This window comes from Eumetopias jubatus, unplaced genomic scaffold (assembly GCF_037043125.1).
Source record: "Eumetopias jubatus isolate StellerSeaLion01/CBP00866 unplaced genomic scaffold, mEumJub1_p1.0 scaffold_11, whole genome shotgun sequence".
NCBI classification, from domain to species: domain Eukaryota; kingdom Metazoa; phylum Chordata; class Mammalia; order Carnivora; family Otariidae; genus Eumetopias; species Eumetopias jubatus.
Genome location: NW_028274817.1, coordinates 64,811,886 through 64,825,110, shown reverse-complemented (window position 1 = coordinate 64,825,110; position 13,225 = coordinate 64,811,886). Strand labels below are relative to the sequence as shown.

The 13,225-nt window shown below is 39.9% G+C and overlaps 1 protein-coding gene across 2 annotated transcripts in view; it reads left to right on the top strand.

Moving 5' to 3' along the window:
* The first annotated feature begins 1,285 nt into the window (after nucleotides 1-1,285).
* The window catches only part of ATP7A (ATPase copper transporting alpha), a 150,119-nt gene continuing 138,179 nt past the window's right edge, over nucleotides 1,286-13,225 (top strand). For both annotated transcript variants that reach the window (XM_028101454.2, XM_028101453.2), the window contains exon 1: nucleotides 1,286-1,474. The gene's annotated coding sequence lies outside the window, so the exon portion shown is untranslated. The remainder of the gene's footprint in view (nucleotides 1,475-13,225) is intronic.

Below are 13,225 nucleotides of genomic sequence, written 5' to 3'. Positions count from 1 at the left end.
GCTCAGTTGGTTAAGCGACTGCCTTCGGCTCAGGTCATGATCCTGGAGTCCCAGGATCGAGTCCCGCATCAGGCTCCCTGCTCAGCGGGGAGTCAGCTTCTCCCTCTGACCCCCTTCCCTCTCGTGCTTTCTATCTCTCATTCTCTCTCTCTCTCAAATAAATAAATAAAATCTTTAAAAAAAATTTACTTATTTGACAGAGACAGTGAAGGAGGGAACACAAGCAGAGGGAGTGGGAGAGGGAGAAGCAGGCTTCCCGCCGAGCAGGAGTCCAATGTGGGGCTCGATCTCAGGACCCTGGGATCATGACCTGAGCCAAAGGCCGACTCTTAACGACTGAGCCACCCAGGCGCCCCGACTTGATACTTTTCTGATGGGAACTGGGTTCAAACGGTTCCAGCTGGAAATATAGTTAATTAATTTCCCCATACATCTCATGACAGATATTCAATGAAAGGAAATATGAAAAGACCACACCTCACTTTGAATTTAGTGAGATGGAGCCTGTTCCTCTTACTGTTAATATTGTTTTAAAAATCTTAGGATTTTGCTATTTTTTTAAAATGAAAATGGGGAAACAGGATTAAAAATACACTTTTCTCAAATGCTTTCTGTATCATTTATTGCATCGTATACATTTTATGCATCTCATTTCTTTCTAAACTCATGGTGGTAGATACTCTAATATTCTTTGCATCCTTGAAATCCGCTAGGTTTTTAAGATGATGGACAAGTGAATGGATAAATGGTCAAGTAGTTCAAAGTTTTAGATTGGCGATATGAAGGTAGTGTGAGGTGAGATGCCTGCCCCAACTCCAACACATGCATAAAGATTATGAATTTAAAAGCATGAATAAAAAAATTTTTTTGAGATAATTTTTGAATGGAGGGACGAGTGCAAGTTCATAGTTATGGCATTTGCATCTGGAGTTAGGCTACACAGTAACAGAACCACGTTAATTTCATGCTGGGAAAGGCTGAATTAAGCAGATGATTTACAAAGAGGTCTATGGAACTCCATGGTTGGAGGTTAGGAAACTACAGATGACACATGTTTTGGTGGGATTTTGTTTTGTTTTTGGTCATGGGAGGAAGGACGGTTCTCTGCGGCGCCAAAACTTCCACCCGAGGGTGCGTGTCAACCCAGGGGCAGCAGGGGGCGGGAGAAGCTCAACTCTGGGGCTCGCGTCCCTCTTCACGTGACGCGTCCCTCTCTTTGCATCTCAGGCCCTGCTTCCGGCCTGGGCGTCACCCGGAAGTGGGGGGAGTGAGGAAAGGACGGGTAAAGGCCGCAGGCCCGGGCGGCGGTGAGTGGAGGAAGAGAAGCCGTGGGAGTGCCGCCGCCGCCGCCCCCCCACCCCCACGCCACCACTACTGTGTCTTCTCCGTGTGTGTGAGATTGGAACCTGCGCGTGGATTTGCCGCTGCCACGGGCTGCGTAGCTCGCGAGGTTTAACCATAGGAAAAAAACCAGGTAAGTCCTATATAGGCTTCCTGTCGTCCCCTTCTATTGGAGAGGTGTTCTGCACTGTCAGTCTCTACTACCGAGTGTAGCGGGGTCATTTTAATCAGGGGCAGTCTCCAAACTCTCACTACTTCACAACTCTGGTATTTACCACACTTATGTTTTACCTTCCCAGCAGGGGATAATAGAGGGGAGATTGAGCCCTGACCCATGTCACTTTTCTTGTACCCTTCTGGGAAAGTGTCCTGATCATCCAGTGGCCTATGTTACCTAATTAGTTGAAGGTACAAGAAGGTCCGTGCCCGGTATTGGAAGTCATATGGATTGATGACCATTAATGAAATGATGTAAAAAAAAATTTTTTTTTTTTTTTTTTTGCTTCTTGCTTTCTCTTGGAGCATAAACTAAACTGAGGGAACACTCTTGTTTCCATTTCATTTTGTTCATTCTGCCCCAGTCCCAGTAAAGTTTTTCTCCATCCCTGTGGTATCTGTAACTTTGACACTTTGTTGTAGACGTTGAGGTTATCCTAAGCACCAACAACTCTTTCATTGTTTCACAAATTCGTATTTTTAGCATCTGGTTTTTGTTTTATAGTCTGTTCATCTGCACTAATATGGTTTTGTATTGAGTCTTAATGTGTGCAGGACATTGAATAGGGTGATATTGAGGTGTGCGGGTGGTAGGGGGTATACACAAGAAACAGGACAGAGTCCCTGGCGTCAAATGAGTTTGCAGTCAAGTTAGTTGAGTTCAGTTATGAAGACAGTGGGTTCTAGCAGCCCCACTAATTGAATAAATAGACTGCTTATCTCATCCTTTTTATTTATTAATTTTTTAAAAGATTTAATTTATTTATTTGAGAGAGAGGGAGATTGAGCAAACGTGCAAGCAGGGAGAGGAGTAAAGGGGGAGAGACAAGCAGATTCCGTGCTGGGTGCAGAGCCACCCGCAGGTGGGGCTCCATTTGCGACCCTGAGATCCTGACCTGAGCCGAAATCAAGAGTCCACCACTTAACCAAGTGAGCCACCCAGGTGCCCCTCTCATCCTTTTTAAAGGATATTTTGAACTGAGATTTTATTTTTAAAACTTTCTTGTGTCTACATTCATGATACGAGAGGGTGTTTTTTGACTAGAGGGTCTCACAATGTAGTAGGAAAGACAGATACACCCTTCCAATCTCAGTAACATTGTATATTAGAGAACTTGTTATGAGAGTTCAGGGAAGGGAGCATTTGAGGTGGGCCTTGAAAATGGATAGGATTTAACTTTGCAGGAATGGAGGTAGGGGAGGGCAGCCCACGTAGCAGAAAAAATATGAGCAAAGGCTTGGGGGCCTGGAAAGATGCAGAACAAGCAACAACACACTGTACATCAACATCCCTATTTCTAACACGCCCACAGCCTCTAAGATATTACTATTAAAGGAAAAAAAATACAGAATATAAAACTGGTAAGCTTACAACCATATCCAGCTACCCTCCAGCCAACAAAAAAGTTTATATATAGAAAAAATACATGAAATGACAACAGTGTTAATGTATGAGATTTAATTCTGATGTAAACTCAAATTTAAAAGAGAAAAAATAAAGCTTGCTATATTTTAATTTAAGCTTTTAATTCCAGTTAGTTAACATACAGTAGTATATTAGTTTCAGGTGTACAATATAGTGATCCAACACTTCCATACATCATCAAGACAAGTGCACTCCTTAATCCCCCTTGTCTATTTACCCCATCCCCTCACCTTCTCCCCTCTGGTTACCATCGGTTCTCTATAATTAAGAGTCTGTTTCTTGATTTGTCTCTCTCTCTCTTTTTTTTCCTTTTGTTTATTTTTATTAAAGATTTTATTTATTTGACGGAGAGAGAGACAGCGAGAGAGGGAACACACACAAGCAGGGGGAGGGAGAGGGAGAAGCAGGCCTCCCGCTGAGCAGGGAGCTGGATGTGGGGCTCCATCACAGGACCCTGGGATCATGACCTGAGCCGAAGGCAGACACTTAACGACTGAGCCACACAGTTGCCCCTATTTTTTCCTTTTAAATCTTGCTATATTTGAATTCTGATTGATTGTTATGACTTAAATGTAATTTGGAATCAATTTTTAAATTGCTGGGAATGAATAACATCACTGTCTGAAACCAGAAGCTGTTACAGAATTTCCTCAAGGAATTTTTGCATTTCCTTTTCTCCTCCAAATTGATTTCTCAACTAGGCTTCTTAACCTGATAGAAACTATTCTTTTCCAATCTTAGTCTTAGAAAGATCTTGATTCTTGGCCTCTAGGTAGGGTTAGATTAAACACTAATCCCTCAAAGGATAGGTTAACATCTCTGATCTCTAATGCAGAAGGTTGTTTTTCTTTGAAAAATGCATGGAGAAGTAGTAGAATTTATTTGAAAATGGGAGGGAGTGATGAGCAAAAATAACCCCAACTAACACACTACAATCTTTACTTCTGTGAGGGCTTTAAGGCAACACATTCCAGGTGCCTGGGTGGCTCAGATGGTTAAGCGTCTGCCTTCGGCTCAGGTCGTGATCCCAGGGTCCTGGGATCGAGTCCCACATTGCGCTCCCTGCTCCTTGGGAGCATGCTTCTCCCTCTGCTTCTCTCTCTCTCTATGTCTCTCTCTGTCTCTCATGAATAAATAAATAAAATCTTAAAAAAAAAAAGGCAACACATTCCTTTTGTAAATTCCTCATTATAGTTTCTTTTATCTATATATTTAAAAATACTTGACAAACTTTAATCAAGACTTTTGAAACATCCCAGTGAGTGAAAATAATGTTTATTTGCCAGTTGGGAAATTAAATTGTGAGGAGAGATTTGTCTGAGGTGATACAGGCCCTGGAAGAGGTGAGAATATTTGGGAGTTTTGTCTTAAAATTCCCTCTACTCATCTTTGTTAAAGGTTTTACAGAGTTTTGTTTTTAAACGGTGATCTTTCTTAGGACATAAATCAAAATGTGGATGGAGGGGGGAGGTGGGTGGGAGAGACAGGCAACAGGCCTATTTTGGTTCAATTTACCATCCCAGCGATCATGATTTTTACTTATAAATCTCAGTCTTCAGGTTGATTTAATGTGATATAACTTACTTACTTGCTGAAGTAGTATGGCAAGAAAATTATCACAATACTTCTAGAATGTGTTTCATTAAAGTGAAAGGGTAGGATGTTTCTGGTTTCATAAATATGTTCCTAGTTTCTCCAGCACTGTTAGAAAATTGAAGTGATTTTCTTATCTTTGTGGGATTAAATGTGTGGGATATTGGTAGATTACACTAGTTTTCACAGATATTTCTTTCCTTGAAGGAAATGAGGATAAAATATCCCCATTTTGAGCCAGTTAGTTGCACTTTGTTTCATGTTTTCTGTCCACATTTAGAATTACACAGCTATGTTTTTTAAAACCTCTTTCTACTCTATAATTCTCTAGTGCAAAAGTCCAATTTTTCAGACCTATACTCAGGAGTACATTTTTGTAATTTACTAATTGAAATTAATGGATTATTTCACATTTTAGGGAAATTATTTTAACTTGGCCATTTAACCTTAGTTGATTTTGTTTTGTTTTAAAAAAGTTTTTTGCTTTATGCTGTTGTAATTGTTGGTGATCCTGCTTGTGCATTTGGTATCCCAGCCAAAGATTGGGAGGGAATAATACTGGAATTACTTCCCTCCTCTACTCTGACCTGCAAGTTTGCAGGGCATTGTATATTTCTGGAATTATGAAGAAGATGGTTTTTGCTCTCTTCAGTGTTCACCTGAAGACCTGAAAAACTGTCATCAGAGATATAAGAACAGAGAGAAAGAATTCCACAGTGGAGAGCCCTTTAAAGAAAATTCGTGGGATTGTTTAGGATAAAATTGTAGCTGACTTCTAGTGTCATGAGGATATTTAAGAGCTGATCCTTGAGCTAACAAAAGGTTACAAAGAGCTTGGTTGTAAAGGAGTTCCAAGTGTTATCTCTTTTGTTGAAGTGTTATCTCTTTTGTTGATCCTTGCACTTAAAATGGTAAGAAAAGAAAGGAGGTATCTATTTTTTTGGTGATAATAAGATTTTTTTGCTCTAAGAATTCTAATTGAGTTATTAAATCAATCAATAATAATGCCATTAAGGGGTTCCTGGGTGGCTCACTCGGTTAAATATCCAACTCTTTTTTTTTTTACTCCCCAAGGATCAGGGAGCCCGATGCGGGGCTTGATCCCAGGACCCTGGGATCATGACCTGAGCCGAAATCAGTCGCTTCACCAACAGAGCCACCCAGGCACCCCTAAACGTCCAACTCTTGATCTCAGCTCAGGTCTTGATCTCAGGGTTGTGATTTCAAGCCTTGTGTCGGGCTCCATGCCCAGCATGGAGCCTATTTAAAAAAAAAAAGAAAGATTAACAACCTAACAGAAAAATGGAAAAATAGAAAAAAATAAAATAATAAGGCTATTAATATAAAGTATATTGTATTGATTATTAATAAATATATTATTAAAACATTACTATTATTTGTATACAACCGGTTTCGTTTTGGCCAGTAAATTCTTTTTCTCTTCTTTTACTATGCCATTTCACTGTTATTTCTAAATATCAGTTTTTAGTTCAGACTTATAGCCACAATATTTTGGTATTAATTTTTTTAAGAAATTTATTTATTAGAGAGATTGAGGGAACAAGTGGGAGGATGGTCAGAGGGAGAAGTGGACTCCCTGTGGAGCAGGGAGCCCGACTTGGGAATCATCCTAGGACCCTGGGATCATGACCTGAGCCGAAGCAGACGCTTAACTGACTGAGCCACCCAGGCACCCTTGGTATTAATTTCTAATCACACCTGTAAGCGGGTTTTTATGTATTAGCAATCAAATTGTCTCCAAGTATTGTCCATCTAAATCAAAGTGTTTTATCTGGCTCCTCTTTTTCTAGCTAGGTGCTAGTAGGATGAATTTTAGTAGCCTTAAATTCGTTGTATGATAGTGGAAAAAAGTATTTAGTGCAGTGTATTATTTGACCTTGAATTTAGGGTATGATTAGGATTGCATAAGAGTGTGTCCACGGTGTTTATTACAAAAATAACCCACAATTGCCTGTTTCTTAACTTTAGGGGAAGTGTTAAGTCATGGGATTTTGAATCTTTTTTTCTTTTTTTGGGTGCATGTAAATGAAGGAGACTAGAACTGATCCTTCCTCTGGTATGAAAAAATAAATCTGGTACTTTGTCTATAGTTTGCACTTTGGTAGGAGTTGACATATTCTTTCATAGGGCCAAATTTTATTTCTAGACCTAGCAAGTGGCTAAGCTGAGATTTAAAGCCAGTCAGTCTGGTTTTAGAACCTGTGTTACCTTACTTAAAGGAACTGTATTTTTTTAAAGTACATAGGCATTTGAGCAAAATTAGCTCTACTGGAATTAAGTTCCTGGTTTGTCCTAAAGGGAAAAATACTCACTAATCTTCTTTGAAAGTATGAATGGGCAAATAGATTTGATGATTAAAAAATTAAAGTATTGGTAGCTCAAAATTTCCTTGGTACATTCAAACTAAATTCATAAGTAAGGTCTCATAGTTTTGTTTTTAGCTGATTACATTATTTAAAGATATGCTAAAAGACCTAATGTTTAAAATGGTGTTAGTCTTATTTTGTTTGTATTTTCTAAGTCTCCCAGGAAGAGAAAAGAAATGATCTGTGTGTGTATTTCTGTCTTTTTTTGTAAAAGAAAGAATGTTCCAGAAAAGAAAAAATGTTTATTCAATACATGTATTTCAGACATTAGGTAAATACAAAACGATTTAACAGTACCTACCTTAGAGGATTATCAATGAGTTAATACATGTAATGAAGCCCTAAGAGCAGTGCCTGGCAGATAATGAACACACAATAAAGTTTAGTTACCATTATTCTTTTATTTTTTGTTTTTTTAAATATTTTATTTATTTGAGAGAGAGAATGAGCAGTGGGGAGGGGTAGAGGGAAAGAGGGAGAGAGAGAGAGAGAGAGAAGCCTACTCCCCGCTGAGCAGGGAACCCTATGTGGGGCTTGATCCCGGGATCCGGAGATCATGACCTGAGCCGAAGGCAGATGCTTAACCAACTGAGCCACCCAGGCGCCCCACCATTATTCTTTTAAAAATTATTTACTGTAAAAGTAATGTTAGCAACCCATATAATAAAATTATAAATTATAGTTTTGCAGTACTATAAATTGGGTGGACTGTAGGAGGAATATACTAATCACTCAGTACCTGCAAGCAATATTTAGTTTCCAAATTACAGCACAGAAAATGGAAAACTCAGATTGGGAGGGCACAGTAGCCTACATTACACCTACAGTATGCTAACATCCCATCTCAAAACTCATTTGGACAGCTAGCAAGTCAGATCACTCTGATGTACGTACTCTTTCTGCTTCAGCACTGAGAAAACTCAGTCTACTTGTATAATTAGTGAGCTGCAGACTCTGGGCCATTGAGCATTTCTGGATTATTTCTCTAATTGCCAAATATTGAAACATACTTTTGAATGATTTCTGAAATATAAAATATAGGCAGAGGGAAAGGCTTTATGTAGGTCTGACCTACTCTGCAAAATAGCTGCATTCTTTTTTTTTTTAGAGATTTTATTTATTTATTTGAGAGAGAGAGTGAGAGAGAGAGAGAGCCCAAGAGGGGGTAGGGTCAGAGGGAGAAGCAGACTCCCCGCAGAGCAGGGAGCCCGATGTGGGACTCGATCCCAGGACTCCGGGATCATGACCTGAGCCTAAGGCAGCTGCTCAACCAACTGAGCCACCCAGGCGCCCAAAATAGCTGCATTCTTACAAAGTTGTATGTAAGTCAAGTTTTTATAAATTACATCAGCACGCCAATGAATACATGTTTATTGTGTGCTTGTTGTATATCTAGTGTTTATGTGGGTTCTGTAAAATATGCAAAGAAGCATAAGGCGTATGCTGCAATGTCTAACCAGAGAAAGAAATCTAATACCAAACAGTTGCAGAGAAATTAGGTACTCAGCTATGAAACTGATTCCAAGGGTATTCAGAAAGAAAGTGGCTATGAGTATTTGACTTTTTTTTATAAGATTTTATTTATTTATTTGAGAGAGAGAGAGTGAGAGACAGAGAGCACAAGAGGGAAGAGGGTCAGAGGGAGAAGCAGACTCCCTGCCGAGCAGGGAGCCCGATGCGGGACTCGATCCCGGGACTCCAGGATCATGACCTGAGCCGAAGGCAGTCGCTTAACCGACTGAGCCACCCGGGCGCCCTTGACATGTTTTTCATAGAGGAGGTGGGTTCATTTACTAACTCAGCAATTATTTGAGTAGCTACCATTTGCAAGGTACTGGGGATATAATTGTGTATATAACAGATATGGTCTTGCTTTTCTGGACTTACAGATGAGTGAGGTGACAGGATTTAAATATGTGGAAGAGAGCATTCCAGGTGAGGGGATCAGTCTAAACAAAATCATAGAAAGAAATGGCAAGCATGGACTATATGGCAGTGAGGGTACTTGCCTGATTGTAGTAAAGATTTTATGTTGGGGAAGAATATTGAAAGGGATAGATGAGGGCCATCTTTTGAATGCTTTGAACAGCTATTTAAGTCTGTGGAAAGTGGAGTGGGATTAAACCCTTGACTTGTAGGATCTGACCCCATCTCCAGGTAGAGTAACTCAGAATTGAGTTAAATTTTAAGACATCTAGCTGGTGTCACAGAGAATTGCTTGGTAGGAGAAAACTGCCACATATCTGGTGCCAGAAGTGTTGTGAATATGGTAGTAGTATGAGAGTTAAGGAGAAATATGAAAAGGAAGACTCGGTTTTTCTGATACAGCCATCCTTTGAATGTTTTGAGCAGCTATTTAATCTGTGGTAAATTCCTTGGATACCGTGTTTTGGAGAGAGTTAGCATGCATGGGCTTTGGAGTCATAGGCCTCGATTTGATCCCATTTTCATTCTAATTTGTTCCCTGAGTTTAGAATGTTTTATTTTTTGAGAGAGAGAGAGCTCGCACGTGGGGGACAGGGCAGAGGGAGAGGGAGAGAGAAAGAATCTTAAACAGGCTTGCATGCGGGGCTCAGTCTCATGACCCTGAGATCATGACCTGAACCAAAATCAAGAATCCGACGCTTAGCTGACTGAGTCACTCAGATGCCCCCCGAGTTTAGAATTTTGTATTAAGTTTTCTTAGTGACACAACTATGTAAGCAATAAAATGATATTTACACAGAGCTGCTGGGATCAGTAACCCTAGTAGCACTAAGTAGCACTAGAGAGCAATGTGTACATGAAGTGCCAGTGGGAAGTCCAAGAAGTCAGAAGTAGAAGGAGGTTAGGCAAGGAAAGAGAAAGAAATACATTCTGTGATGGTTGGTAGAATGCCATCAGAAATATCTTCAAGCAAAATAGAGTACATTTGCCTAGCCTTTGTTTTCAGTTGTTTTTTTTATGAATAGTGTGTTTCCTTTGTTCAAATATGAGGAAAAGAAACTTAACTGCAGTTATTTGACTCGGCCACTTGAAGACTTCCAGTGGTCATTTTAGGTTTTGTTCTACATTTGAAGCATCTGTTCAGTTTCAGCTTATCTTCTGTATTTGAAGCATCTGACTATACCATTGTGTCCTAGTTTTGTATTTTATTTACCTAATCACAACTTGGTCAAAAGCTTATATAGTGAGTTTTGTATATAATCTGTGTTAGTATTCTCTCAAGGCATGAGTGGATTGCCAAATGAATGCCTGTTATGACCTGCCTTTTGTTTCTTGTTACCTTTGGATTTAATGTAAGTACGATCATGTTCTAAGAAGGTTTGACAGTATTATTCTGGCACTTTCTAGAATTTTTTTCCTACTAGGTAAGTAGAAATGATCACACAAGACCATTTTTGTCTCATCCCAATCCTTTATGAGGGTGATCTCCAACCTAATTATACGGAGGACCTTCTTTTGCTTGCTTTTTTTTTTTAAGTAGGCTCCACACCCAACATAGGGCTTGAACTCACAACCTTGAGATCAAGAGTCACGTGCTCTACCGACTGATCCAGCCAGGTGCCCCTGGAGGACCTTCTTTTAATCTGAGTCTTGAGATCAGGGCAGATACAGTCATTGTAGTTCCTGAGAAGTAGTTGCTGGCTGTACTGTTCTCGCTTTCACTCTGGGAATGTTAGCTGGGATGTGTGGCAGAAAGGGGATATAGCAGAGTGGAGAAAACATTATTGGAAACCATCTTGGAGCTCCATGAAGCAAGGTTTCTGGACCTGCCAGTAGATCCTGATCTGCAGGTTGGAGACTTCTACTTTATTTCATCTAGGGCTCTTGTCTTACACAACTCCAGGGGGCAGCAGTCACATTGTTAGTCTATAAATATTATAATTATATATATAAGTCTGTAAATGTTATGATGTGCAGTTATACAATATGGCCATCCTGAAACCTACCCAAACCACTTCTGTTTCTAGCCCCTTTCTCTTCTCAATACCTACAACATTCAGCAGCCATGTAGTCCCAAGTTCATCACTTGAATCTCACTTCCCACTTAAGGCTCTTTTGTATAACAACAGATGAAATTTAGATCTTTGAGGATTTTAAGGAGTTCTATCAGTTTTCTTACTCTATTTAAGTGTACTCATCGGTAAAATGATGATGATACCTGCCCTAACTCATAGGTTGTTAAGAGTATCAAGTGAAATAATATATGTGAAAGCACTTTATAAATTATAGAGAGCTATACAAATGTAGGATAATATTCTTTCTTGATGTGTTGTCTTGTAGTGGAAAGAGTACTGACTTTGAGACAGGAATCTAGAATTTAAGTTCCAATTCTGCTATTAACAAACTGTACTTTGGACAAATTATTTTGTGTTTCTGGGCCTTTGTTTCTTTATCTATAAAAGGAAACTAATAATGTCACTCCTCTCTACCTAGAAACCCAAGAGTTATTTTTTTCCTCACCCCACATTCAGGCAGTCACCAAGTCTGTTGTCTAGTTTTTTTGTTTTTTTGTTTGTTTTTTTAAGTAAGCTCTACACTCAATGTGGGATTGAATTTACAACCCTGAGGTCAAGAGTCACATGCTGTACTAACTGAGCCAGCCAAGCACCCCTCTTGTCTAGTTCTTGATATTTCTCAGAATTTCTCCCTCCTCTCTATCCCCATTTAGTCCCTAATCATTTCCCTTCTGGGCTATACCCTTTAAAAAATTATGCTAGGGGCACCTGGGTGGCACAGTGGGTTAAGCATCAGTCTCTTGGTTCCAGCTCAGGTCGTGTTCTCAGGGGTTGTGAGATCTAGCCCCACTTCGGGCTCCTCGGGCTCCTCTGCTTCTCAGTGGGGTGTCTGCTTGTCCCTGTCCCCCTGTTCCTCTCCCTCTGCTCCCCCCCCCCCGCTCTCTCTCTCTCTCTCAAAAATAAAAGCACAGACTCTGGATCAGACTTACTGGATTCAGATTTCAATTGTGTCACTTACTAGCTGTGTGACCTTGGGAAGTTCCTTAACCTCTCTCTGTCCTCAGTTTCATCATCTGTAAAATGGAGATAAAATTAGTACCTATTCCATTAAGTTGTGAAGATTAAAATACTAAAAAATATTAGGTATTATTATTATTTTTTTAAAGACTTTATTTATTTGAGAGAGAGAGAGAGAGCACATGAGAGGGGAGAGGGTCAGAGGGAGAAGCAGACTCCCTGCTGAGCAGGGAGCCTGATGTGGGACTCGATTCCGGGACTCCAGGATCATGACCCGAGCCGAAGGCAGTTGCTCAACCAACTGAGCCACCCAGGCACTCAATATTAGGTATTATTATATATTATTATTTACTGACAAAAATTTTCATTTAAGTGTTGAATGAAAAGAAGCATGTCATAAAATATAGTACATAACTTTTATTAAAAATGTGTGTGTTTAGGGGCACCTGGGTGGCTCAGTTGTTAGGTGTCTGCCTTCAGCTAGGGTCATGATCCTGGGATCCTGGGATCAAGCCCCACGTTGGGTTCCCTGCTCAGTGGGAAGCCTGCTTCTCCCTCTCCCACTTCCCTGCTTGTGTTCCCTCTGTTGCTTTCAGATAAATAAAATCTTAAAAAAATGTGTGTGTTTATACATATACATGCATAAAATAATCTCCTAAATTTAAACACACACACACCCCCCTACCTCAAAATATTCATTTAGTTATCTCTTGGTAATGGACTGATGTGTTGTTTTTAAAAAAAATTTTTAAATATTTTATTTATTTATTAGAGAGAGAGTGAGAGAGAGAGAAAGAGAGTGTGCATGAGAAGGGTGAGGGGCAGAGGGAGAAGCAGACTCCTCACTGAGCAGGGAGCCCAATGTGATGTGGGGCTTAATCCTGGGACTCCGGGATCATGACCTGAGTGGAAGGCAGATGCTTAACCAACTGAGCCACCCAGGTGTCCTTGATTTGTTGCTTATTTTTATTTGCTTATCTATGTTTTCTATTTTTCTCCAGTAGATGTTTATTCCTTATACATTAAAGGAAAAAAAGACACAACGCATCTCTTCTGTGAAGTCTTCACTGAACTGCCTTCCTTCATCCTTTAGATCACCAGTATAACATGCATTGCTGAACTCCTTGAAGGCAGAGCCTATGTCATATTCATTCACCTTTGTATCCCCAGTCAGGCCTAGCACAGAATCTAGAAGATACTAGGAACTTGGCAATATTAGTAAGCTGCGCATCAAAGAGATCAGTTTGCTGAAAGTCACACAGCTACTAAGGGGCAGAATTTTTCTTTTTTAAGATTTTATTTTG